The sequence below is a fragment of the Chanodichthys erythropterus genome, chromosome 20, assembly GCF_024489055.1.
Source record: "Chanodichthys erythropterus isolate Z2021 chromosome 20, ASM2448905v1, whole genome shotgun sequence".
NCBI lineage: Eukaryota > Metazoa > Chordata > Actinopteri > Cypriniformes > Xenocyprididae > Chanodichthys > Chanodichthys erythropterus.
In genome coordinates this window covers 25,224,110-25,249,890 of record NC_090240.1, presented here as the reverse complement: position 1 = coordinate 25,249,890, position 25,781 = coordinate 25,224,110, and the positions used below count along the sequence as shown (strand labels likewise).

General features: G+C 41.4%; 1 protein-coding gene across 1 annotated transcript in view; it reads left to right on the top strand.

The window, feature by feature from the left end:
• Positions 1-3,290: 3,290 nt before the first annotated feature.
• The window catches only part of rap1gapa (RAP1 GTPase activating protein a), a 123,311-nt gene continuing 100,820 nt past the window's right edge, over positions 3,291-25,781 (top strand). The window contains exon 1 of the mRNA XM_067371999.1: positions 3,291-3,405. The gene's annotated coding sequence lies outside the window, so the exon portion shown is untranslated. The remainder of the gene's footprint in view (positions 3,406-25,781) is intronic.

Genomic DNA, 25,781 nt, shown 5'->3' with positions numbered 1-25,781 from the left:
GAGATTTCAATACCACTTTGTTTTGTGTTTCTCAGTGATGGTTGGTTTTCAGTGTCGGTTTTATTCTGTTATGAGATTTTAAAGACACCTGTATTATTCGGTTATGAGATTTCAATGATGTCTGTATTATTCGGTTATGAGATTTCAGTTATGGTCAGTTTTGTTCAGTTACGAGATTTCAGTGATGTTTGTTTTGTTCCTTCTCGAAATTTCATTGATGGTCGGCTTCCTTCTGTTACGAGATTTCAATGACGGTTCGTTTTCTTCTGTTACGAGATTTGAAAGGCAGTCAGTTTTGTTCGGTTACAAGATTTCAATAATGGTCTGTCTTATTAGGTTAAGAGATTTCAGTGATAGTCGGTATTCAGTGTCAGTTGGTTTTGTTTTGTTACGAGAATTCAATGATGGTCTGCTTGTTCGGTTACAAGATTTCAATGATGGTTGGTTTTCAATGTCAGTCGGTTTTATTTGGTTATGAGATTTCAATGATGTTTATTTTGTTCTTTCCTGAGATTTTAGTGATGGTCGGTTTTGTTCGGTTACGAGATTTCAATGACGGTCAGTTTTCTTCTGTTACAAGATTTGAAGGGTAGTCAGTTTTGTTTCGTTACAAGATCTCAGAGACAGTTGGTTTTGTTCCTTTGCAAGATCTCAACGACAGTTGATTTTTCTTTTTAAAAGATTTCAATAACAGCCATTTTGTCCATTATGAGATTTCAATACCACTTTGTTTTGTGTTTCACAGTGATGGTTGGTTTTCAGTGTCAGTCAGTTTTGTTCTGTTATGAGATTTCAAAGACGCCTGTATTATTCGGTTACAAGATTTCAGTGATGGTCAGTTTTGTTTGGTTACGAGATTTCAATGACGGTCGGTTTTCTTCTGTTACGAGATTTGAAAGGCAGTCAGTTTTTTTTTTTTTTTTCGTTACGAGATCTCAATGACAGTCGGTCTTATTCGGTTATGAGATTTCAGTGATGGTCGGTTTTGTTTGGTTTTGTTCCTTCATGTGATTTCAGTGATGGTCTAGTTTGGTTACCAGATTTCAGTGACGGTCGGTCTTATTCGGTTATGAGATTTCCGTGATGGTCGGTTTTGTTTGGTTACAAGATTTCATTGATGTTTGTTTTGTTCCTTCATGAGATTTCATTAATGGTCAGTTTTGTTCAATTACGAGATTTCAGTGATGGTTGGTTTTCAGTGTCAGTCGGTTTTGTTCATTTGCAAGATCTCAACGGCAGTTGATTATATTCCTTTTACGAGATTTCCATAACGGCCATTTTTGTCACATTCTCAGTGACAGTCGAGTTTCATTGTCAGGCGATTTTGTGAGAACGCTCAGAAATGTCAGCCAGGGCAAAAACAAGACTTTGCAAAGTGTGTGTGAATGGCCTTTTAAATGGTTCTCGTGATCAGAGCCAGGTACAGGGCTTCTGGGAAATGGAGTGTGTGAGTGAAAGTCAGTATTCCAGTGATTGCGACCTCTGGTGACGATTGGGGGAACCACAGAGGCCGGATTCATTACAGGGAGGTAGCAAAATCTGACAGGGTAGCACAAATTGTCAGAACACCGGGTGGGGTTAGTGCCATGACCCAGATGGGAGTGAGGTTTAAGGGGGTGAGTGTAATGAACGTGGTATGCATTGAAATCTTTCTGCTGTTAGAAACAATATATAATCTTTCCAAAATAGAAACATTTTGTAACAATATACGCTACTGTTCAAACGTTTGGAATCAGTCTTTTTTCTTTCTTTCTTTTTAAAAGCAAAATTAATCATTTTATTCAGTATGTGTTAAACTGATAACAAATGATAGTAAAGGCTTATATTGTTAGAAAAGATTTATATTTCTATTTTCTATTTATTCTGTTTTGTTTTTTTTACCTTTTATTCATCATAGTATGTGAAAAAAATTAACTTTTTTAATGGTCGTGAAGTAACTTTTGAACTAAATACAGTAAAGCTGTACTAAACATTACACAATTTTGGACCCAGCATTAAAAGCTTTCTTTTTCAGGTCAACTACTGCCATGGTGGACCAACAATTTGAAGAGAATCTTGCTAAGCAAATTAGTTAAAGACATGTTTACAATAACTTGCAGGCTTAAATCAACAGTGATCATTCAGTCGCTACTGATTCATCTCTGATGTGGCAGGAGAAGATTATCTGTAATAAACTGAACCATGCACAACTTTGATGGCCAAATATGTGGGAATGGCTGAATGGAAGAATGAAGACATGTTTTTGTCTATGTCAAGACAAAATTACAAGGCCGCAAAAGGAAAACAAAACCTCATGCAAAAATATGATGTGACTGCATTAGCCAATGACTTGTTCTGTTTGCACTTTTGACCACACAAAATTGATGTTTCTCTGGTGAAGTTGATGTATCTATTAAACTTGTTACATTACTTTTGTAAATAAATACTTAACATCTTTTTCTTAATCCCTAGTCAACAGCATAGAATTTTACATTTATGAAAAAATGAAACTTGAAAATCGTGAAACTTATAAATGAAATAAAGATTCAGCTCTTCTTTTTACACAGGAATTATAGACAGTTACTGCCATCTTAAAGAATGATGCCATTTTCTTGGAAAGGTAAAGCGTAATGTTTAATTACTCAACCAACCCTTAATAATAAGGGATTACTTTTTACCTTGTTTTTGTTGGTACTCTTGTTCTTTCAACAAAATGTCAGGCTTACTTAATGGTTTATGGGTCATTTCTCCAACTCAGCCCTCAACTCAAAACTGCAAAAAATGCAACCTCTTGACATTTGAAATGTCAGCAGGAATGGTAATGTCATGTGGTTGGAGCATACCTGAGGATTTTAAAATGAAAAGAGCAATCAAGGATGCAGTTTTACACTCATGGATAAAAATGGATTACATTTGACAGGCTAGAAAAAGAATCAAGAGTCAGAAATATGAAATTCAGAGCCAAAAGCACTTTGTAGTGTAAATAGGCTGTATGTCCCATTTTTATATGGAATCATTTTATTTTTTGTGATGTTATTTCACTTTGTATCTTTAACCTCAAAGACCCACTTTTTATGCATATTTTAATTTTCTAGTGTTGCTCTCTGCTTAAGGATATTATTTTGACAGCAGCATAATCTCAGTGGGTCGGATCAGTGCTGTCACATGTGTAGATGAGACTCCCCTGCGTCGATCTGAGGAGTAGAGTTGTGTGAGAGAAAAAGGAAAGCTGTATTATTCAGTACACTGAACCTTCTTGCTACACTCTTATACTGTGGCAGAGCATAAATGGACCTTTGCTCGTTGCTTGTGTGCCTACAGATGGTCTAGTTTAAGTGCACAGTGTAGTTTACTGTAACGAGTGCGCTCGCATCACTGGACTTCACATTAGTGAAAAGAGAAGTAAACCAAAGAAGACTGAAGAAGGTAAGCCGACATACTTTTTATGCTTTACTGTGAGATATGGAAAAATAAGGCAGAGAAATACAGCTTATGCAAGACGATGCTTCGTTTTACGCTTCATCTGTAATAAGATACATGTGAAAAACTGTAACGTTACATGGGGAAACATAATTTTTCCGTTTGGTATCTACTCCACATAATTTTGTTCGTATGGTTGTGTTTAAAATATAATAAGCTGCTTAGCTTGACAGTAATTTCTTTTAATGTTTTTAATATTGGAGCTTTAACTGATTTCGAAAGCAAACATGCTGTACGCCCATAAGATGCCCGCGAATTCTGCACTCACATGCTGTATAAACTCGCTTGATTTTGAGAGACAGTCTAAATTCGACTGCGTAGAATGTTACTGGATTATTGCTGATGAAAGCGTGACTATGGTAGATGAATTTGGGTGATGAGGGGTATACCTAAGGCTACACAGTAGAGGGTTTAATGTGATTATTGTCTTATTTTGACTTACAAGGTTGAACGCATGACACAAACGCTGAGTTTCAGATGCTTTTGCCGTTTGTTGATTCATGCAGGCTACTAGCATTTCTCTGACAACCAACAAAATGTTTTGTGTGGTATAAAGTCAACTGCCACTTTAATTTTGACTGAATGTACTCTTTATTCAAAAGGACTCACTTTACATCAACTGTCTTTAGGCTATGTAGGCTTCTAATATTTAAAAAAAAAAAGTTACATCGCATTACACATACACCGTTACGTTGTACCTATATATATATATATATATATATATATATATATATATATATATATATATATATATATATATATATACATATATTTTTTAAAATATATTAATTTGTGTAGTTACATCATATAATTATGCTGTTGACCCTATCCATACCCTTAACTCATCCTTAAAGGGATAGTTCACCAAAAAATGAAAATTTCCCACGATTTACTCACCTTCAAGCCATCTTAGGTCTTCTTAGGCCATCTCTTCTTTCAGATGAACATAATCGGAGTTATATTAAAAAAAGGGGGGTTAATAAAGGCTTTTTGAAGCAAAGCGATGGGTTTTTGTGAGAAAAATATCCATATTTAAAACTTTATATACTATGATAACTGGCTTCCGGCAATGGTCGTACTCAAGTTCCGGCAGAAGAGTGACCTCTGACCCGACGTAGGAGTAGCGTAAAGGCCAGAACACACCAAGCCGAAGCCGACGAACTAGTGGCGACGAAAGCAGACTGCGGGGTTGGCTCACGTCGGCAGCGTCCGGGTCCAAAGTTGTCCTGACACACCAAACCGACGCTAAACAGCCAACGGCCAAGTAGCATGTCTGTTCTGCGCCTGCATGAGATGAAATGCCTTTCCGAACCAGCAGGCGGCAATAGCTGAACAGCCAATCAGAATGATCAGATGGCCTGACCGACCGACGAGCTCCAATGCCGATTCAACATGTGGAATCGGCCGAAAAACAGCAGACGAGGACCAACTTCAGCCGACGGTGCAGAACACACTGAGAAAACTGAGAAAACCGTCGGCTTGGTGTGTTCCTGCCTTAAGATTAGGTGAGAGTAGACGCCTCTCGCGGTTCAAACAAATAGGGCTGGGCAACAAACTCAAGCTCCTCTTCTCTTTAAAAATTCTAATTTTAGACTTAAAATTCATGATCAGTGTTTTGTTTTGCTCTATCCTCTGTGCTTCCGTGTTTCCGTCAGTATATCAGAGTGTCGGGTCAGAGGTCACTCTTCCGCCAGAACTAGACTGCTAGACTAGACATTGCTTCAATGCCAAATGGGTTACATTTATGATGGATGGATGCACTTTTTTAGGCTTCAAAATCTCAAGCCCCATCACTACCATTAAAAAGTTTGGAAGAGCCAGGATAATCTTTTTTAATATAACTCTGATTGTGTTAGTTTGAAAGAAGATATACACCTAAGGTGGCTTGAAGGTGAATAAAACATGGGATAATTTTCATTTTTGGGTGAACTATTCCTTTAACCATAATCCACCTCAATAGCAGCAAGTGTTTTGCAATAAAATATGAACAATATGACTATTCTACCTAACAATTTGCACACATTACATTTAAGTGCATAATTAAAGATACCTGTGATCACATCAGCATACCACAACCATCCAACGACCCAATCAATTCCCAGTGGACAAAAAGTCCTGCCCTACATTTTTTCTTGTTGGAGAAGCAGTTTCATACTTATATACATCACAATAGATATACATCACAAAAGAGAAGAATGAACTATTGCAACTTCCGCTTCATGCCAACTTTAAGAAATAGTTTGCCATTATTTACTGACACATCCTTCGTAACACGTTTGACGTTTTTATGTGGAATACAAAAGGTTATTTTTTCTGAAAAATATCCTGGTCGCTATTTTCAGTATAATGAAACTGAATGGGGCTTGTCTGTGACTGTCATGCTCTAAAATGACCACCATGAGCACAATATATTATAAGACTATTCTCCTAGACTATCAGATGACTTGGTGTGAGGAACAGACTGAAATATAAGTCATTTACTGATAATCTCCAGTGAGATTTAGAACTGCTGTGGCTGGATGATCTTGAGAACCTGACCAGTCAGATTGGGAAATGAATGTTTCAGGATGTTTTTGTGAACCGGATCAACATTGAAAAGAGCTCTAACCCTGACTGAGAGCAGACTATGTCCATATTTTCAGTTAATAACAACAAAAACTTGGTCTGTATGCTATATTATATGACTTCAGAAGAAGGTTTTTTTAAGCATGAAAGCTCCAGGGTTCGCAAATATGACATGAAGGTAAGTAAATAGTGATAGACTTTTTTAATTTCTGAGTAAAAGATTTATTTAAGCTCAGATCAGTTAGCAGCACAATAGCTTTTTACAATTTTTACAGTGTAAGTGCTATGGAGATTATTGTAGCCTTAACCGTTAGTCACAAACACACTCATTCTGTTGAACTAAAGTTTGCTCCTTTTTAAAGATTTCTAAATCTATGGGCTTTCATGGAGAGATTGAGTTCCTGGTGAAAGTTTGGTCCTTTTCGAGCCATTCTGTTTGATGCTGTAATATTCCTCTCATCTCAGCTGCTACACAAAGAGCAGAGCTGCCTTTTGCTTGCACCGTCAGCAGTATTTCATAGGGAAAAAGGCTTGCATGCTCTTATATGTGTCTTTTTCCGTTCCCAAAACCATCTTAGCTGAAAGAATGAAGGAAAATTAGAGGGTCTGTGGGTTGCTTTCCATTTGCCTGAATAACAGAATGTAGCCTACATGGTGCAGAATGTCAGTAGTTCTGAGTTTGTTGTTGTTGCACAGTGTTCCTTTTCTAATTAGTGGTTAGATGTTCTAAAATCTATTTAAGTATGGATTTAATTCAATCGAATAAATAAAGCAGCAGTAGCAAGGACAGACAATTTCTCTTTAAATAAAATAAAGCTTGCAAGAATTAATATTTGCAAGATGTGGAATATTGGCAAATAAACACCCTTGACAGATGTTGATTTGGATCTACAGTACGTTAGGAATCTAATATGCAAATAGTCTTAAGACAAAAATACACACACCAAGCTGTTGTGTTGAGCAGAGGATATTTTATTGGAGGCTGTGAATTGAGGACAATGTCCTGCTCTCTTGCTCTAATGCTCTAGCTTTAGCCGTGAGGTTTGCTGGTTTTTCAAAAGTCACATGAAAAAGATGATGGAAATGATCTGCAGAAGGTGCATCCTGGCGGATTTAGACCGATTTTGGCACATAATTTGAGACCCTAAAAAAAAAAAAAAAACTTAAAAGATGGAATTTTATTTATAAAATCTAAAATTATACATATAGAATATATTATATATTTGTATAACATATGTAATACTTATTATATTTCAGTTAAATTATTATAATTATTTATAGGAGGAGGAGGATTGCATTGAAAATCTACTTGGCATGTGTGGTTGGTTGGAATATGTCTGCCAAGCAATTTAAATATAAATGACTTGAGACATTTGAAGGAAAAAGACTGCCAAGAAATTGCCCATGTTGCAGTCATCTGAAGCATTATCTACTAAGCATGATTTCACTACACTCTTCTCCTTTCTCCCTCTAGTATGTCTCATGGTTCAGAAATAATCATGTATTTAATTAGAGAACTTTTGGGGGCTCCTTAAGTAGCTCTTTTTATTCCAAGCATTCATGAATTCCACAGTGACAGAATTCAATTTCACTCAGGGTCAGTGTAGATTAGATCCCTCTGCTCCCTCATGGCACAGAAATGTTTGCTTAACATTTACTAATTCATCTCTGGCATATTCAGCACCCCTCATATTTTCTGTAGACCCTGTGTTGTAAAGATGACTGAATCTGGATAAGCTGTAATTTGATGTGATATTGTGATTCAACACAATAGACTGTCAGGCACATATCTGAGATGTCCAGACTATTTGAACATGAGATGAAAAATGGAGGCTGCATCTATTTCTGTGAAAGTGGATATCACATGGTGTAGCACATCTGCTTCTCCGCCTGTTGCAAGCTCAACTGTGATTCTGATCCGGCCCCAACAGCAGCACAGCATCTTAAACAGTGTGGCTCATCAGCAGATTGTCTGATGTTCTACCTCATGTGAACTTGTGTTCTCCAGTGACTCAGACAAGAGGAATATTTTAAACATGATTTCTTGATCTGTTTGCTGCCTCTTTTATCTCTTTGGTTATGAAACAGTGGTTGCTTCAACCATAAAGAAGAGCATTCAAGGTTTAGTCTTACAGAACATCCAGAGTAGCAGCATAAGTCTATTTCAGTTGGCTAAGAATGGCCACTTTTTATTGTTGTTTTGTTTTTGTTGTTTTTTGCTCCAAATCTAATAATTTTTTTTTTTATTTATTAAAGGATTAGTTCACTTCAGAATTAAAAATTATGGATAATTTACTCTCATGTCATCCAAGATGTTTATGTCTTTCTTTCTTCAGTCAAAAATAAATTGGAAAACATTCCAGGATTTTCCTCCATACAGTGGACTTCACCTGAGTACAAAGGGTTGAAGGTCCAAATTGCAGTTTGTGTGCTGTCTGAAACAATAGAGGTGGGCATACCTGTATGATAAGGAGTGTAATCTGTTGTGTTCTGAATGTGTTTTATGGCATTTTTATATCTATTTTTTATGGTCCCAGAGGGAAAATATAACACTGGCCATCTGGTTGTGTTGTATCCGCTGGTTTGCAGCCTGGTGAACCTCAAAGTAAAGGATCATTGTGTCCGTGCTGTGTTTTTCACCAGCAGTGGGGTTTCTGATATGGATTACGCACTTAAAAAGACACGCTGGCTGTGGATTTAATTGAATGTTGGAAAACAATTTTATGTAGTCTTTTCTTCCTTCATCCTCACACTGTGCTGTATTCATGGTGGGGTTAATGCAATATGTACTATGGATCAAGACAGTGTCCTTTTGTCTCTGATATGTGAAAACTTAATTTTCATCCCGAGCAGGGAACAGGGAGTACCTTTTGCCCTTTCCTCTTGATGGAGGGTTTGTTGCTAAAAATTATATTATAAATGACAAAGTTATCAGACACCTTTTAGTGGAAGGCCAAAACTTGTTGGCACACAAGTCTCTGTTGGGCCTTTTTGAGAGAGCTGTGATGATCCCAGAAAGCCTAATTTAAAAATCACCTTTCAAGGTTAAAACATGAACTCTGAGGTGAACAGCTGTGTTTGCCTTTGAGGGACTGAGATCAACCTCCACAGAAGGGGTCCTTATATTCTCAGTTGTGTTCATGAAATATGCATGTAGAATAGGCTTAAGGTGTCCTTGTATCTGTTCATAATGTGAAACCTGGTCAACAGAAAGTCATTTTTTGCCATCACCTAAATCAATAGCTGGTCTCCAGTTGTAACCATTACCAAGTCAGCACTTTACTGCTACAGTACTAAGACCCTGGCTATAAAATATTTACCTGCATGTCCCATTTTAAGGTTCATTGTAAAATCTAAGTAGAGCATTTTAGAGATGCAGTATATGCATGTTTTACCTGTATTTTGAATTTTGAACTCTAGGGATGCACGATATATCGGCCGATATATATTCATTTTTAATGTTATCATTATCCGCCCAATAAGAAAATTTGGCCAGTATATTAAAGCTGATATATAATGGATTATTTCCTCCAGCTGAAACACTTTAGATGCACACTGTTCACCTTAAAGGTGATAGAAAGGATTTTTTCGTCGACTGAGAAACCAAAGACTGTTACTGAGTTTTTGAAATGAGCAAATGCTTAAGAACAACCCCCTTCCTTCAAAGGAACGCCTCCCAAAACTCGTAAACACTCGTATTGGAACACGAGTGTTTACCACCAGCATTCGCTGTATCGTATTAGTGGATTCATTATATCGGACTCACCGCAGGTAACTCATAATCTGCAGTTGTTATTCCTGTCTCCAGTTGCGCTCGTCTCTCACAAGGAACGTCACGGCAGTGATTGACAAGCCAGAGGGCCAATCTTTTATGCGATGATCGCGTAAACGATTGGCTGATGTTTTTAAGGCCCTACCTCGTGCACAGATGATGTATATTAATATTATTCCTTTCAGTGCCCCTAATAAAAAGTCTTTTATCAGTTAGTAAAGACAGTTTCAAGTAATATTGCAAAAATGTATAAAACAAAACATCCTCTTTAGCACCTTTAATGGTTTTGAATTGCTTGAAATATGATTGGAGTCACTTCAAAAAGAAAAATACAGTTAAGTGCAACATGTGCAGCGCAAGTCCGTCATATAGACTACATTAAATTATAATGAGAACATTATAATTGTGTGCTTAGGACATAGCTTTTAATGGTGAAAACTTTTGGCTTTGTAATCAGTCTCTCAAAAATTATTAAAAAATTTGGATTTAGATTTATCAGCCAATATATCGGTTATTGGCTTTCAAATATTAAGAATTATCGGTTATCATATTGGCCAAAATTTACATATTGGTGCATCCCTATTGAACTCCATTACGCTGTGTTTTAGCATTGATGGAAAAGTCTGTAAAATTACTAAAATAATAAGCTACCAATACATTTTCTGTTATTTTACAGAATAATTTTTTACATTGTAGAGATACAGAAGCCCATATACATTCTAAACGAATGCTGTAGGACCTTTTAAATACTTTTCTTTCTAATTTCTTTGTTGATCTTATATCTATATATATAATATATGTATGTATATATATATATATATATATATATATGTGTGTGTGTGTGTGTGTATATATACAGTATATGTATACATTTTCAATTGTATTTGTAATTGTATTGAGTCCATTCTGTGCATGAGAAGCTGGCATATTTCCATGAGAAGAGACCTTGCCCGTGTCCCTTTTGACCACTCAGCATGTCATCAGATAAAGGGCCTGTCTGCCAACCAGTGCACTCAGCACTCTGCCATGTTTTGCATGCTCATCTAAGAGACAAGACCTCATTCCTTAGATTTGCAGGCTCTGTTGGGACAGCTGGATGAATGCTGCTGCTTTAGGTGAGGTATGAGTTTGCAGTAGCTTGCTCTTCTTCAGAGTTGAGCTTTAAGCAGGAACAGATCTGTCACACTGGATACTGCCTGAGATGCGTCAAGCTGCCTCAGGGCTTCAGCTAATTGGCTGCTGGATCTCTCTAGAGGGACCTGAAGTGGTAGGCTGGAACTTGGAAGGAGCGCTTTTGAGTGTGAGAACAGTGCACACATATGTAGCCTTAACTGACTCTTATTTATTATTCAAGGTGTCCTAAGGTTAATTCAAAATTATGTCTCTTGCAATTATGTAGTGAATAAATCAAAGCCGTGAACACATTAACTTTGAAAAATGGACGTGCTGTTTGTTGTGTAAGTGTCCGGTAGACTGATGGTTAATGTGGTTATCGTTATTTTCAGGCCTTACAGTACATCTGTTTCTCTGTATCACAATGATTTATAATGCTTTCTGAGAACACTTGCTTGCCCCTTTGATAAATGTTGTATTTGTGTTCATGGCACCTTGCCAGTTTCTGCTAGATGCTTAACATCTGGAATAAGGCCCGTAAATCCGTTTCTGATAAGAAACCTGCTAAAGTTGTTGTTAGTTGAAATATTTTAGCTGTTTATGTTATAAAATGTGATTTAAACACCACCACAGATACTTCTTAAAGGATTAGTCCACTTTTAAATAAACTTTTCCTGAATTCTTAAATAAACTTTTACTCTCCCCCATGTCATCCAAGATGTCCATGTCTTTCTTTTTTCAGTCGAAAAGAAATTAAAGTTTTTGATGAAAACATTCCAGGATTTTTTTCCATATAGTGGACTTCAATGGGCACCAAACAGTTGAAGGTCAAAATTAGTTTCACTGGAGCTTCATAATGTTCTACACAATCCCAGACGAGAAATAAGGGTCTTATCAAGAGAAACAATTACTCATTTTCTAAAAAAAATAAAAATTTTATACATTTTAACCATAAATGCTCATCTTGAACTAGCTATGTTCTTCTTCTCTATTAGAATTCCGGCAGTGTAGACACTGCTAAGTGTATTACTGCCCTCCTCAGGTCAAAGTTTGAACTAATTTTTATATGGAATATGCTAGTTCAATAGTATATAACAATTAGTTCAAACTTTGACCTGTGGAGGGCAGTAATACGCTTAGTAGTGTCTACACTGCCGGAATTCTAATATAGAAGAAGAAGAGAGCTTGTTCAAGATGAGCATTTATGGTTAAAACTATATCATTTTATTTTTTTATTTTTTTTAGAAAATGAGCGATGGTTTCACTAGATAAGACCATTATTTCTCGTCTGGGATTGTGTAGAACAATATGAAGCTGCAGTGAAACTAATTTTGACCTTCAACTGTTTGGTGCCCAATGAAGTCCACTATATAGAGAAAAATCCTGGAATGTTTTCATCAAAAACTTTAATTTCTTTTTGACTGAAGAAAGAAAGACATGTAAATCTTGAATGACATGGGGGTGAGTAAATTATCAGGAAAAGTTTATTTAAAGGTGGACTAATCCTTTAATTGTTAATTCTGATTTTACACATAATTATCAGGTCTTTTTGTCCTTTTGTTATGAATTAGTAATATGAGCAGAAAAATATGACAATCATAAAACATCATAAACAATCATAAAGCATGATCATAAAGCAGGATCACATTTAAGTTTTAAAAACTCATAAAAAATTCAGTGGTTATATTGCACAGATTTGATTACTCAGAAAACGTCTTGGTTACGTATGTAACCCTCGTTCCCTGAAGGAGGGAACGGAGACGTACGTCAGTAGTGACCGACGAATTGGGATATCGCTTAGAGAGCCCTATCATCTTCGTGTAAACTAAAACAAGCCAATGGAATTGGCGTGCGATATTTGCATAATGCGCACCGCCCCCGACAGGTGTATATAAATAGGAAGCAGATGCAATCGCTCTCTGTTTTTCGCTGAGGAGACAACTGGTGTCCGCACTACAGCGAGGGTACAGAAACTGTGGCGACGGGACGTACGTCTCCGTTCCCTCCTTCAGGGAACGAGGGTTACATACGTAACCGAGACGTTCCCTTTCAGTCGGTCACGTTCGACGTACGTCAGTAGTGACCGACGAATTGGGATCCCAACTAAAGCGCCACAGTTACGAAACCCCTTCCAGTGCCCAGCGCAAGCTCAGCCGCCCATAGCACCGGCTGGCGGTGAAGGGGGCGAGCTTACACCGAGAGAGTCTACTGCTGTCTAACCACTACCCACTAAGTAAACTAGACACACTGGGGAAGCGAACCCGTGAGGGACGCTGCGGAGACCACTACCTACCCAATGGGGGAGGAGTTAACGTGGGAATACACACATGGACTGGCCCGGGGGGCAGTACGCATATGGAGTCCCTGGGATGGCTCCACCTGGTTAGGGGGAGACTCATCTGACAGGTGACAGCAGAGCTGGCTCTGCTAAGGGAAAGACACGGACTCGGCCCGTAGGGAGTTTTAAACCGTGGAAAATACACATATGGGACCGCTCACGTAGAGGGGTCACGACATATGGGCCCCAGCCAACAGACAGCGTCAGCGACGGATGTAGGCCTGGCATCAGACACTCCGCAATGTCCGAGCCGAAGGGGGAGGCGGAGGAACTCGACAGGGTTCGCCAAGCGGGGAACGCGACTGGAGTGAAAGTATGCACGTATCCGGCCAGTGGCGGGAATGGCATTGCAAGCCGACACTTAGAGTGGGTACAACACGTCTACCGACTAATGGATGCGAGTACACGCGAGGATACTGGCTCTACACGTAGGCTATAAAACCTAGCGAACGTGTTAGGTGTCACCCAGCCCGCAGCTCTACAGATATCTGTCAGCGAGGCGCCATGAGCCAGCGCCCAGGAAGAGGCCACCCCTCTGGTGGAGTGGGCTCTCAACCCGAGCGGGCAAGGCACGCCCTGGGATTCGTACACCAAGGCGATGGCATCCACTATCCAGTGGGCCATCCTCTGCTTGGAGACAGCCTTTCCCTTCTGCTGGCCTCCGTAACAGATGAAGAGCTGATCTGAGGTCCTAAAGCTTCGCGTTCTGTCCACGTAAACGCGCAGAGCGCGGACGGGAAAGAGCAAAGCTAGGGCTGGGTCTGCCTCCTCCGAGGGCAGCGCTTGCAGGTTCACTACCTGATCTCTGAAGGGAGTGGTAGGAACCTTGGGCACGTATCCAGGCCGGGGTCTCAGGATGACGTGAGAAGCACTGGGCCCGAATTCTAGGCACGTTTCGTCGACCGAAAATGCATGCAGATCCCCTACCCTCTTCAGGGAAGCCAATGCAACCAGAAGAACCGTCTTAAGAGACATTAGTTTCAGGTCGACTGATTGCAAAGGTTCGAAGGGATGACCCCGGAGAGCTGTGAGAACCAGGGTCAAATCCCAAGAGGGTACGGAGGAAGGGCGAGGAGGATTCAGTCTCCTGGCCCCCCTCAGGAATCTGACGATCAGATTGTGTTTCCCCAGGGACTTACCCTCAACTGCATGGTGATGTGCGGCAATGGCGGCAACATACACCTTGAGGGTGGAGGGAGACAGCCTTCGCTCCAACCCATCTTGCAGAAAGGAAAGCACGGATCCGACCGAACATGATCGGGGGTCCTCTCGGCGAGAGGCGCACCATTCGACGAACAGGTTCCACTTCAGCGCGTAGAGATTCCTAGTGGAAGGAGCTCTAGCGGAAGTGATGGTGTCTACGACCGATTGCGGGAGATCACTCAGAACCTCCGCATCCCGTCCAGGGACCACACGTGGAGGTTCCACAGATCGGGACGCGGGTGCCACAGGGTGCCCCGTCTCTGAGTCAGGGGGTCCTTCCTCAGAGGAATCGGCCAGGGAGGTGCTGTCGCGAGGAGAATGAGGTCTGAGAATCAGGTCAGAGTGGGCCAGTACGGAGCCACTAACAGAACCTGCTCCCCGTCCTCCCTGACCTTGCACATGAGTTGTGCGAGAAGGCTCACTGGGGGAAACGCATGTTTGCGCAGACCCGGGGGCCAGCTGTGTGCCAGGGCATCCGTGCCGAGCGTGCCGCCGGTCAGGGAATAAAACCACTGGCGGAGGGCAGTTTCCGGGGAGGCAAACAGGGCTACCTGGGCCTCGCCGAAACCCTGCCAACCCAGCTGGACCGCCTGGGGGTGGAGCCGCCACTCGCCCGCAAGTAGATGCTGCCGTGACAGCTCGTCGGCTGCACGGTTGAGCACACCTGAGACACGAGTGGCCCGAAGGGACCTCAGATCCTTCTGACTCCACAACAAGAGATGGCGGGCGAGTTGCAACATGCGACGGAAGCGTAGACCACCTTGACGGTAGGTGTACGCAACGGCCGCAGTGCTTAGTGAGCGGACTAGAACGTGCTTGCCTGACAACAGCTCCTTGAAGCGGGCCAGCGCAAGACGAACCGCTAGCAACTCGAGGCAATTGGTATGCCAATGCAGCTGAGGCCCCGTCCAAAGACCTGTCACTGCATGCCCGTTGTACGTGGCCCCCCATCCCGTGGCAGAGACATCTGTGGAGACCACAGCGTGCCTGGACACTCGTTCGAGGGGTACTCCGGCCCACAGGAACGAAGGGTCCACCGGACAAGGGTGCGACGGCAGCTCGGTGTCACGGGGACACGGAGCGTGCCGCACTGCCACGCCCATCTCGGGACCCGGCCGCGGAGCCAGTGTTGAAGCGGTCTCATATGAAGCAATCCGAGCGGCGTTACCGCGGCTGCAGATGCCATATGCCCCAGGAGCCTCTGAAAATCTTTCAGTGGCGCCGCTGTCCTGCACTTGAGCGAGCTCAGGCAGTTCAACACCGACTGGACGCGCACCTCGGTGAGACGCGCAGTCCGTGCGACCGAGTCTAGCTCGAGACCGAAACAAGAGATCCTCTACCCGGGGGCGAGTTTGCTCTTGTCCCAGTTGACCTGAGGACCCAACCGGTTGGGAGCTACAACCATGTCGGGTAGGACTTTGTACTGACATGCCCGACCCTCGAACGCAGACCGACCTAGGAAGGGTCTGTGTCGAGGCAGAATCGAGACATGAAAGTATGCGTCCTTCAGGTCTATTGCTGCAAACCAATCCTGGGGACGGTCCAGGATTGGCCGTAGCCCACCGCCCTTTTACGGTACAATGAAGTAGGGGCTGTGAAACCCCGACTTCATATCGGCTGGAGGGACCGGCTTGATTGTACCCTTCGCCAGGAGGACAGCAATCTCCACCCGGAGAACAGGAGCACTGTCCAACGACACCGGAGTGAAGTGGACAGCCCTGAAGACCGGGGGACGCCGGGCGAACTGAATCGCATAGCCGAGTCTGATAGTACGAATGAGCCAACTGGACAGGCTGGAGAGCGTGCTCCACGCTTCCAGACACTGGGCCAGCAGGACCAAAGGCACCACAGACGCACCGGGGGTGGGGCAGCAAGGCAGAGAGGGACCCGACCCGGACGGCTTGGGGGCGGCCCGGAGTGGGGTCAGACTCTGCGAGGCAGCAGTGTGCATGGGAGACCGCGCACGGGACGCGGTCTTCACTATCACACTGCCACCTGCTGGCGAATGGGGGGGGAGCTGTCAGCGGCGAGGCGGAGCCTGGCACAATGACAGACACCCCTTGTTATGACCTGGAGTTTGAGGAAACTGCTCTTTTTGTGAAAAAGTGGGTACCGCTGGACTCCGGAGAGCCAGCGGCGGTAGACAGACAAACACAAATTCCCCCCGGCCCTCCTCCGGGGGTGGGAGAGATGGTGGAAAACTCTCCCGAAGAGCAAGATCCTTCCCCTCCAGGTTGCCCGTCTCAGTGCCGTGTTTTGCTCTTACGCTTACCACCGGGCTTAGCGGAGACGGGCTAGGCACCACGCCCGCGACCGGCACCCTGCTGTCTGGCTGGTGTAGGCTGCTGCTTTGCCGTCTTAGCAGGGGCGGAGGACGATGCAGGCGGGCGCCCTCGGCGACGAGCGGGCTGAGGCTGAGCCACGGGCGGCTGGGTGGAGGCAGCAGCGGACCGCCGTGGCATGACGTGACTGATAGCCTCAGCCTGCTTCTGTGCAGCGGAGAACTGATGGGCGAAGCTCTCCACCGCGTCGCCGAATAGGCCGACCGGGGACACGGGGGAATTTAGGAACCTCTGCTTGTCGGCATCCCGCATGTCCGCCAGGGTCAGCCAGAGATGGCGTTGCTGGACTACCAAGGTAGACATCGCATGACCAACAGCGCGTGCTGTCACCTTCGCCGCCCGGAGGGCGAGGTCGGTGGCAGCGCGCAGCTCCCCCAGCAGCTGTTGGTCAGGACCTTCCTGGGGCATTTCCGACAGCGCTTTTGCCTGGTAGACCTGCAAAAGCGCCATCGCATGCAGGGCAGAGGCAGCCTGCCCACAGGAACTGTAAGCTTCTCAGTCAGACCGGCTGAGAATTTACAGGCCCGGGACGGGAGTCGCGGCTCACCACGCCAGCCAGCGGCCGTTGGACACAGTTGCATCGCAACAGACCGCTCGACTGGCGGGATCCTCGCGTACCCCCTGGCTGCCCCGCCGTCCAGGGAGGTGAAGGCGGACGGGGGGCCAGGCCTCGAACGAACACTATACGGTGTCTGCCAAGACCTGGTCACCTCATCGTGCACCTCCGGGAAGAAAGGCATTGGGGCGGGACGCTGGGGCTGACCAGCGCGACCCGCCCCCAAATACCAATCATCCAGCCGCGATGGGCCGGGACAGGGTGGAGGGTTCCACTCGAGCCCGACACACAAGGCGGCCCGGGAGAGCACAGCCGAGAGTTCGGGATCCGATTCGGGCAACGGGTGGCAGCGCGTCCGGATCTTCCTCCCCCGAACACTCAAACTCGCCTTCCGACGCAGCGATCGACATCTGATCCTCCGCCGGCGCACCAAAGGTAACGGCTGGACAGTCCGAAGAGGGCCCAGCGGAAACCAACGGCGGCAGGATGGGTTGCGGTGCTGATGAGGGGGCAGGGGCCCGCGGAGCGTTTCCGCTCGACGGGGGAGCCCTGACCGTTATCCTCAGGTTGCCCTCCCTATACAGCGCCGTACCGTCATTCCGGTTCCCGGGGCCGGAAAAAACGGTCGTACGCGGCATAGGAGAGGGGGACTCCCGCTTCCTGAGACTTCAGGAAGTAGAGCCTCGACATCAGAACCGCGATGGTCATGTTCCCGCAATGGGAACATGAACCATCCACAAACGCTGCTTCAGCGTGCTGAACGCCCAAACACGAGATGCAGCGATTGTGCCCATCAGCAGGGACCAGGGAACGACCGCACCCAGTAACGCACAGACGAAATGACATACTGTCAGGGTTCGTCTGTAAAGCTCTTTTAGAAGGGGAAGTCAACTCACTCGTGCTGAAGCACCCAGGGAGCGACGCGATGTGTCAGGTACACCACTCCCTGACACACCGAGGAACCGGCCCAAATCGCTGCCTCACACACTCTTTTTTGTGTTGCTGTGAAAACAGCAGTTTAGAGCTTATAGCTCGGCTCCTCAGACACTCGCGACCTCGCTGCACGTGCCCTCTTCACCAGCACCAAAGCTCGCTGCAGATCCTCTTCTGAGGCAGTGTTTTAGTAAGAAAAACACACAAAGAAAGGAGTCTTCTAAATAGGACACCAGTGAATGGCTCGAAGCGAAAGACAGAGTGCGATTGCATCTGCTTCCTATTTATATACACCTGTCGGGGGCGGTGCGCATTATGCAAATATCGCACGCCAATTCCATTGGCTTGTTTTAGTTTACACGAAGATGATAGGGCTCTCTAACGATATCCCACCCGTCGGTCACTACTGACGTACGTCGAACGTGACCGACTGAAAGGGAACTATATATACTAACTATATATATATATATATATATATATATATATATATATATATATATATATATATATATATATATATATTTTCCTTTTTATATCTTACTCTAAAAATTATCCCTATAAATTGTGGTGAGAAGAAGCCCTTAAAATCAGCTTAAGTCATTTCCTCTTTTGATTTGCATACCGACACAATCTATCAGAGAATGTTTATTATGTTCTTGATTTTGAATCGTCTTCATCTGTATTCATGGATTCTAACAGTGATGTGCTGCCAATCTCAATTAACAGCATGGCTCATTGCGGTTCCCCACCATAATGTCATTAGTGTAAGCTATGCCATTTGCACTTCATTTCTTTAGCTCCTTTGCAGAGAAAAAATAAGTCACCATTTATGTTAACACTGTCTGTGGCATTAGAGTGAGCCAACAGGACTGGCATCTATTATTATTGGTAGTATTTAATTTGCAATATTTTGTGTGCAGATCATGTGATCTTCAGTTTTAAGTCAGATTTTATTCAGCTGCTTAGCTCTGACTGCTCTGCACGGAAGAGGATTAGGGCCAAGCAATAATAAAAAATTAAAACCATCTCGAGATTAAAGTTGCTAAATTTCGAGAAAAAACTCGTTAAATTTCGAGAAAAAAAGTCGAAATAAAATGTTGAGAATAAACTCATTAAATTACGAGAAAAATGTTGTTAAATTTCGAAAAAAAAGTCGAGATAAAATGTTGAGAATAAAGTCACTAAATTATGAGAAAAAAGTTTTTAAATTACGAGAACAAATTCGTTAAATTATGAGAAAAAACTCGTTAAATTTCGAGAAAAAAGTCGAGATAAAATGTTGAGAATAAAGTCACAATTTAATGACTTTATTCTCAACATTTTATCGGAAAACTCATTCAATTTTGAGAAAAAAAAAACGAGATAAAATGTTGAGAATAAAGTCATAATTTAATTACTTTATTCTCATCATTTTATCGGAAAACTCATTAAATTTCTAGAAAAAAATCGAGATAAAATGTTGAGAATAAAGTCACAATTTAATGACTTTACTCTCAACATTTTATCTCAACTTTTTTTCTCAAAATTTAACGAGTTTTTTCTTATAATTTAACGTTTATTCTCAACATTTTATCTTGACTTTTTTCTCGAAATTTAACAAGTTTTTTTCTCGTAATTTAACGAGTTTATTCTCAACATTTTATCTCGACTTTTTTCTCGAAATTTAACCATTTTTTTTCTCGTAATTTAACGAGTTTATTCTCAACATTTTATCTCAATTTTTTTTTTTTTTTAATTTAACCAGTTTTTTTCTCAAAATTTAACTACTTTAATCTCAAGATGGTTTTATTTTTTTATTATTGCTTGGCCCTAATCCTCTTCCGTAGCTCTGTGTTCACCTTAGCTGTTGTGATTTTAAATGAGCCAGAAGTCTTTGATAAAGAGTTAAGGAGGTTTGAAGCACAGCCACTGGACACAAGATGACATCCCTTCCTCCTTCACCCTGAGAGATGCTCACATCTCTTTGCCAAACAAACAAATAGGCTGGTTTATGTAGCATTGGCATTCTATGAGAAATGAAATCACCCATCTAATTGCCAGCAAGCCACTTTGTTATTTGGGATGTGCTGTTGGTTAAAAATGCCAAAGGCTTCATTAATTTAATGGGTCTGTTGGCTGCATAAAGCCTGTTGACATATGCTCAATGCAAAGAATTGTGGGAAAAGCTTATTTTGTTTATTTGCTGAAGTGACCATTGAAGCCACTTGTTCAGCACTGTTGTCATCTTCACTCTTTTGCAAAATGAGACAATCTGTTATTCAGTTGTGATTGCTTGTAGAATACTGCTTATCTGTCATCTGTTATATTTAAAGCCACCACACAAAATACAACTGCAACCTATTTTACTTGTGTTATTTGATGTTTTTCCGAGTGGAACAGGTGTTCAAATGGGAAGAAAAGAACTCGATGTTCTTTTGAAATATTGTGCACCAATGAACCATTCACAACACCCAAAACATATGCTAATAACAATTTTAAGCATATGCAACATATTCATAACAACATTTGTGTGCATTTAAAGATAAAATTTAAAGATTAATTTAATTTAATAGCATTTCATTCTCTTTATATAATTGATATAATTTGAGTGAAGGACTGTAGTAGGGACAAATATGTTTTCTCTAAAGTCAAAAGATGAACAGGTATTTTGACATCTTCATGAAGTTATCAGAATGCAACAGAAGAATGACACTCCCAAGTCTTTAGACTTCTGAGAGAAATGTCAATTTATTCTGGAAAGCTTCCCAGGCAGAAAAGTCACAGTATTGAGGGAGAAAGCTAGGTAAACCGACTGGCATTGAAGAGTGACGGCCTGACTGAAAATACTAGGATGGACAGACATCTGGGACTGACAGATAGCTCCTTCTTAATGCCCTGTCCACTTGCTGAGCTGAAGAGCCTGCTTTTACTGAATGATCAATTAAGATGACACTTACATGAGAGCCAAAACTTACTGGCAAGATTTAGTGATTGACAGTCCAGCATGATGTGTCCTCCTTGCATATTCGCTTTTTCTGGCTCCCTACCCTTGTCTGTATCCTGTCTTAGACTCTCCTGCACCCCACAGACTTATTTCCTGTCTTTCTTTGTTCAGGTTATGTGGTGTTTCAGATCCTTCAAAGTAAAGCTGAGAGAATACTGAAGTTGGGAATTAGCATATGCTTCTAGCCTGTTATAAGAGTACAAGCAATATCTATTTTTTCAGTTTTGAGAGTTGTTGGTAAAGCTGTAATGTTTCTGATGGGATTCTCCTTAATGTTTGTTTTTTCCCTACTGTACCTCTCATCATGACATTAAAAATGTCTTAGTTTTTATCCGTTCAAATGCAGTCAGATGCAGTGCTGCAATTTGTTGGACACAGGCAAACAGACTCCATTTGAAAATGTGAGATATTAGATATTCAATTGAGAATTCACAGTTTTTACATTTGCATCAGTGTTATTTTAGCATTATGCAGTTAAAATATTTTATTAATATTTGGGATTAGATTTTATTTTTATATTTTCAGTTTTAATTTTCATTATTTGATCTTTTTGTAGTTTTTCTGTATATTGTTTTATTTTTATTTATTTATTTTTATTTTTTTTAGTAATTTTAGTACTTCACCTTAAACTCATTTATTACAATATTACTTATTTTGATTTTTAATCTCATTTTTATAATTTATTTAATCTTTATTTCACATCAGAGGATTATATGTTTGTTTGGAGCATTTGACTGTAAATCAAACTTTATCACATTTTAATGACTGATTGCATGTTCTTCTGTTATAGAATTTCGATGAAAACCTTCCATTTGTATCTCAGAGAATCCATGCACAAACAGCATAGTGCTGGGCAGTCATGACAGCGCGAGTCTTTACAGCGTGCACTGAATGAATGTGCATCAGTATGCTGAGTTATATAGGACATCCCTGGAAGCACCAGGTGTATTGCTGCATCACGCAGATAAGAAAGTCATTTAGCTCTGCTGTGATGCGTAAATGCACCGCACTCTCTGCTGGACGCGTTCTGAGATACTTTCTGGATGGCCCTTACTGGACACGAAAGATGATATTTTAAATGTTTATTTGATATCATCCAGCTGTATGTAGCATGATAATGTCAAGGACATTAAGACGACCTTTTTGGCGAGTGATGTATTCATTACGTGTAAAAAAAAGTGAAGTTCTTTTTTTAGTTTTTCAACTAATCAGTGATGACAAAAACAACTCCAACGGCATGATTTATAAATGTAGGAACTTGCAAGATTATTTATTTAATAAATAACTAATTCATATTAATTCACATAGATTCATATCTATCTATCTATCTTAGTAGAAAATATGCTCAGGAACCTCCCTCTCTCTTCTCCCATCTTTCTTTCTGTCTTTTGTCCTCTTCTCCTTTTTTCTCTCTCACGTTACTGTAGTCTTGTTAGTGATGATGCAGGCTAGAGAGACTCATGACATATTTTTGAAAAGAAAATGAAAGAATCCATTTTCAAATGGATTTAAGCACAAGCAAGTGGAGATATTAAGCACGTGATTCTGACACATATGACTGAAAACTTGATTTTTATTATGTGCTGTATTTTTAAAATATTTTAGGCTGTGCTTTATATTAATCCTCAAAAGTGCTTATTGGAAGCCAGCCAGATCACAGCTTGCCAGTGTGAGAAACTGCAGTTTTGTGTGTAAAATACATCAGATGGTCAGGGAATGGGATAAACATGATTTCACCAAGTACAACATGTTCCTGAATCAGCATCTTTGTTAATTATGGAACAACATTTTGATCAACCAATCAGATTTGAGGGACAACTTTACTGTTTATGTCAAGTTTAGGCTTGCAACCAGGGTTAGGTGCTTCTACATCAATGTTATTCACCTCATTTTACTCTGATTTTAGGGAAAGTTATGGACAAGGTTTTAGGTTTAGGGGCAGGGATAGGGTCAGACAGAAATATTGTTCATGTTTTATGGGAACATTCCATAGACATAAGGATTTTATACTGTACAAACTGTATATTATATCCCCTAACCCTAAACCTACCCATCACAGAAAACATTGCTACATTTTCAGAAAAAAAAGTTAGTACTTAATTCTGTATGATTTAAGCTGTTTGCCTCATACAGACCCAAAAATGTCACTACAAGGACATGGATTTTGGATATTGTTTGGATATTTGTGTGGATATTTTGTCCCCATAACTTAAAATTAAAAAGGACCACACACACACACAAACACTTTTCCTTGCAGTTTCATGATCTGCCAGTAGGTGCCGGTGTTGCTCTTAACAGGCTGACATCTCTCGAGGATGTATTTACAAACATAAATTCATTGATATATGAGGCATATATCTGTGAGAAAGAGAAAGATTGAGCTCTCAGCCTCAGAAGAGAGAGATGAACTCTGGCTATACATCACCCTGTGGCTGTAGGTCTGGTCTATCTGGCACAGGAGTATCATAGTACCGAGCATCCATTATTACTATAATAGATCTTCTCTACATGGCACTCAGATCGATGGGCACGGAATATGCCAAACACTCACTTAGTCAGGTCATTGATCCAGCTTCCTGGGAGGAGAGAGATCTAGTGTCTGCTGAGAAACTACATTTGATTGTCTTCTGTTAATGCACTGCAATGAACAGTTTTGACCTCTTCTTAGCATTCTTACATCTGTCTGTCAAATATACTGTATGTAAGCAATAATCTGAAACTAATAGATAAAATTGTTCATATATATGCAATTATTTATTTTTTTTTATTTTTTTTTATAAACCAGAATATAATGTTTCATATGAAGTGTGAAACATATTTTTTTCTAGGTAGGCATATGGTATGCTTGAACAACTGTCTCTTTCTGTCAGAGTTTCTGCAGTAGTGTACTGAGCTCCAATGAAAGAACACAGTGTGCAGGAGGCCATGGCTGCTTCCCTTGCTGGGACATGGGGTCATGTGGACACTTTCTAAAAATCCTCCAGTCAAACAGTCACATCTACGGCCTTTTTAAACTTCACAAGCCTGTGACTGCCTGTGAAAATCTGTTTGATTTTTCTGAAACAAGATCCAGACACATATAAATTACAGTTTTATGAGTAAAGGATTGGAGGAAGTAATCTTGTTTTAGCGTAGCTGGTATGCAGTGTGTAAGTCTGATATAAAATGAAATTCAGGCAGAGATAGGCTGTAGTTTATTTCCAGCACAATTACCCTCTAAATACCTGCTCCTTGAAATAATCTCTTCTCCAGTTGAAATATAGCCATGGTTAAACCTCTTTTATATGCTGTGGCCATAAGCAAGGTGTTTATCATGAAACTAGAGTAAATGTTATGGTGTAATTAACCCTCCCGTCTGAGGGGAAGTAAGCTGAACTTTTTCACGCCGCAGGATCAACAGCTCATAAACAACTACACCACTGTCTGTGCTTTTTTATTTTAGCTGAAAGCAGATCTTTCATAGAGCCTTACTTTTCAAAGTCTCTGTTTTTACTGGAGTTTTCCAGTAAAATGAATTTTCACCTAGACTCTGCTTTCTGTCTTCACCGACATGTTATAAGTTCAAAGCTCATATTAGTCCCTTGGTCTCACTGTTGAAAATGCCATTTGCTCAGGTGCTGTAAAGGACATGAGAGTTTATTGGCTTGAGAATGGGACTTGCCATGTTCATTTGTTTGAGATGTGACTGATATGGCCTCAGTTTGCCACTCAAACAATAAGGAGCATCTGAGTCTGTGGAGCATCTGAGTCTGTCTCAAGTCTTGAAATGATGAACAGAGGTTGCCCGAAGCAGAAAAAATAAGAGCTGTGTAAACAGTATTCTCGTCTGATCAATGTCTACCTGGCAGTTTATTCCCTAAGAGCAAATGTCTTTGAGCTGAAAGCAGCCATCTGAGTCAATGAGGAAAGCCTGTCTACTCTGCGGGTGGATTGACTGTATATCATGGCACACGTCAGGGTTTTCATGTAGCTGGACTTTCTTTAGATACGTAAATCCATTTCAGTTGGCTGGCCAGTCAGTCACCAGAAAGTTAGATTTGAATGAAGGATTTTGCCCTGTTTTACACTGCATGTTCTATATAAGCAGAATAGGAGCTGTATAAGAAACTGCAATGCGCAATATGGTGGAATATGTCCCGCCTTATAAATAAAAGAGCCAATCGCTGATTGGTAAAGTCATTGCGTCACTGTTAGAAGCTTTGCTTCCCATAGAAATCTGAGACTTGCGCTAAGAAAATGCATATGTGCATTAGCTGGTCTAGCTTTTTTAACGCTATTTGAGTATAAGTAACAACATTTATGAGACAGTTCACGTGGCCCCCCCCCCCTTTTTTTTTTTGCTTGACAAAATGGCACTCAAACCAATCAATTAATCTTAACTTGGATTTTCTAAGTAAACAAGCCATTAAAGGTCCCCAAGAACGTTCTTTCACAATATGTAATATAAGTCTAAGGTGTCCCCTGAATGTGTCTGTGAAGTTTCAGCTCAAAATACCCCATAGATTTTTTTTTATTCA